The following is a 3,402-nucleotide window of genomic DNA, read 5'->3' on the forward strand; positions in this document are numbered from 1 at the left end:
ATTATATATATATGTATTTGTATATAAATGCATATATATTATGTTTGAATTTTGTTATATACAAGAAATGTCGAGCATTAATTAAAGGGTCACACTTATATTCTACAACCAAATCCCATTTTTTATTCGTAGGGCGTTTATCAAAAGAGGAATACTCTGATGGACGCTGTATGCTTCCCTGTTCCTTGGACTGTGTTGATATATAAAGTAAAAAATATATATATTATTGACAGTGTTAGTGTTAATATCGAGGGGTAATATTTATCCCTAATTAAACATGGATGTTCGGTTAGAATAAACTATACTGAGGTAGATACCATGAGAGAAACTTTCATATAGGCTTTTGGTGCACAATGCACTCTGGTTTATATTGCCAGCGAGCAGATAAACTCGCGCCATCTCCATTATTGAAAGTATCAGAGTTCGTTTTTGTTTTAGGTAAAGTATTGAATTTATCAGGTTTTCATAAAATACTGAATGTATCAGGGGTCGTTTTTGTTTTCCTTAATCCTTGGGTGTCCATCGTCTTTACACGTTCTAACCAGTTACTTATTAAAGTGACTGGGTATTGCCTCTTGAGTAATACAGTTTTAAATTCTTGAAATCGCTTCTCCTGCGTTGGAGGATTAGACACGATTGTGCAGACTCTTCTTGCCATGTTAAAAGGTATATTTATATTCGCATGCTTTGGATACGAAAAGTATACTCTAAATAATAGCTACATATAAAAGACCTTGTTACTGTCAAAGCACGATCTTTAAGACACCACCTTAGTGCTGTGTGATGTACTGCTTCTGTTGCAGATAACGAATTTTTATTCAACCGACCGGCTAATTGCAACATCAGCGATTTTTCAATCATTGTTTTCCTATATAAGTGACGGTGGATTTTGTCTTAACATGCAGTGGGTACTTGCTTCTGATAAAACCGAAAGGGATGCGCATCTAGCAATAATCACCACCGCTGCTGGACGGTTTTTGCCTGCTACTAATATAGTTTCGTGCTAATACTGTTCGTCTATGAGAGATATTAACTCAGGACAAATACCGTAGTAAATTCTATTTTGCTGTGATGTATCTGCACTTATTATGATACATAGATTGCTACTTTAATATAATTCAAGAATTCATTTGATCTTCGATTTCTAGCATTATATCCCGTCCTTGTGTAGGACAGTAAACTTTGTAGACCGAGCGGGTATATGTGATGTCGTTTATTCGAGACATTAACTTACACTTACCTTTTGTTAAGGAGATATATGATTTGTTAGCATCAGTTCTTCCAAAAATTCTTCAAGACTGTGCCCTAACAAGGCTGCGGTCTAATGACTGAAACAAGTAAAAGATAAAAGATAAGGAGTTAAAACAAATTCAATGTTTCAATATTTTTTAATTCTCTCTGTTCGAAATACTAATTCTAGTGCTACTGTATATTAAAATCACTTCGAGGGTTCAAACCAACTTTTATTTTCTCAGCTAGCATGTTGTTCTATTATATCACAGACATTCTAGACTAGAAATGATCTACCAATCTTCGTATGACAAAAACCGTGGGAGTTGTTTTCGTAAGGAAAAATAAATATTGCTGAAATTAATTTCTTTTTAATTGTAAATAAATTGCCCTAGTTAGAAACTACTTAAAATGTTTCATATACTTTGATCAGTCTTTGTCGAGGCGATGGGGAATGATTCCGTTTGTAACAATTTTCATCACTCATGCTTACATTCACAAAAGCTGGTGGAAGGCACACCCTAAGTTCTGTCAGTTAAGTTTAAACTTTTCATTGATATGTTCTTACGTTACAACATTATTTACACCCACTGCTATAACCTAACAACAACGACAGCAAAGGTCTCACAACATTGCCACTAACAGTTATTTTTCTTTTTTTAAATATTTATAGTCATTCTTTACTGATATGGGTGGCAGATTCATCATCACAAGATACACAACCCGCATTATGACGTCACTAAACTGAACTACAGAAACCAGCAGTCAAGTTACTATTATAACAATGTGGTAACTAATTCCTTTAACGTTTGATGCGGAAATGAAGTTCTTAAATGTTCTAGTTGCTGCGTAATTATGTTATGACGATTATATAACTATCCATATGAATGAAAATCGTGGAGAAAATAAGTGAGAGCTGAATCTAGTAACAGCTCTGATTCCTATTTATGTGACTAATGTTTTACACAAATTGCTACTGCTGTTCAAATTTTCAACATCCATTCTCTCTTCTTTAAAAAATTTATGTCCGCCTGGAGAAGGAAATTGGAACTAGTTCGTTGATCCCCTATCCTGAGATATAATAGCTTTGAACAAACAAGATGAATTCGGGTATAGGCCGGGTATACGTTTTAAAACTGACATATCTTCTATAAGAGTTGATTTAATGATGAAAACACTTAAAATATAAATTATAGTGGTAAAGAAAAATATTAGTTGGTAATTAATATTATTTTCATTGGCATATACCAAAAATATATCTTGAGTTATTTCGGTTTAATTGGGTTTCATTGAAACACAAACTTTACGCATCATGCCGAAGTTAGTTATTAGTACAGTAGAACCTCGCAGTACGAGTACATCATTGTACGAGTAATTTGCTGTACGAGCCGAGACTCGTGCGAATTTTTGCTTTGAAGTACGAGCACACAAATCGTCTCATCTTTAAGGTAATTCAGTTAATAAAACCAGTTTACATATTTCTTTTGCATCCTCTTTTTTATAATTGCCATTTTATTTGTAACTACACCTTTATGTTTTAAAACCCATAAAAGATTATTTTTGAGTGGTTTTGGGAGGCCGGAAGGGATTAATTATATTTTAATTAATTTCACTGGGGAAAATTGATTTGTAAAACGAGTTAATCGTAAGACGAGCTCGGTCATGGAACGGATTAAACTCGTACTGCAAGGTATCACTGTATTTCTTTTTTACTGTGCCAACGATTGTATCATTTAGCATGTATACCAAGCAATTTATTGGTTAAAACTTCAGCTTGTTGAGAAACAGCTGCACTTTGCTGAGGAGACTTTCCTTTTTGTGTTCTTCCTTATTAGCATCCCTTGTTTAACCGTCATCTGTTTAGAAAAGAAACTGACAAACGATCTTGTTCTCAGCTTGAAAAAACGGCGAAATAATGTTTCGACCAGGAAGTCCTGGGTAGTAGTATTCAATAAGAATTGTGGTTTTTATTATATCATTTCTACTCTCTTAGCTGACCGAGTGCTATTCCACTTGTTGAAGTCTTACCACATAACACACACACATACACACACACACACACACACACACACACACACACACGCACACACACAAACACATAATAAAGAGAGACAGAGACAGCCAGACAAACAAATAGATAGATAGATAGATAGATAGATAGATAGATAGATA

At 34.2% G+C, this 3,402-nt stretch overlaps 1 long non-coding RNA gene across 3 annotated transcripts in view; it reads left to right on the top strand.

Annotated features, from left to right (window-relative positions):
- The window catches only part of LOC106877519 (uncharacterized), a 59,143-nt gene that overhangs the window by 9,164 nt on the left and 46,577 nt on the right, over positions 1–3,402 (top strand). Inside the window, exon 3 of one of the 3 annotated variants that reach the window (XR_008263700.1) lies at positions 1,904–2,019. The exons of the other annotated variants lie outside the window; for them this stretch is intronic. This is a non-coding gene — a long non-coding RNA (uncharacterized LOC106877519). The remainder of the gene's footprint in view (positions 1–1,903; positions 2,020–3,402) is intronic. 3 annotated transcript variants of the gene reach the window in all.

Source organism: Octopus bimaculoides, chromosome 3 (genome assembly GCF_001194135.2).
Source record: "Octopus bimaculoides isolate UCB-OBI-ISO-001 chromosome 3, ASM119413v2, whole genome shotgun sequence".
In the NCBI taxonomy this organism is placed as follows: domain Eukaryota; kingdom Metazoa; phylum Mollusca; class Cephalopoda; order Octopoda; family Octopodidae; genus Octopus; species Octopus bimaculoides.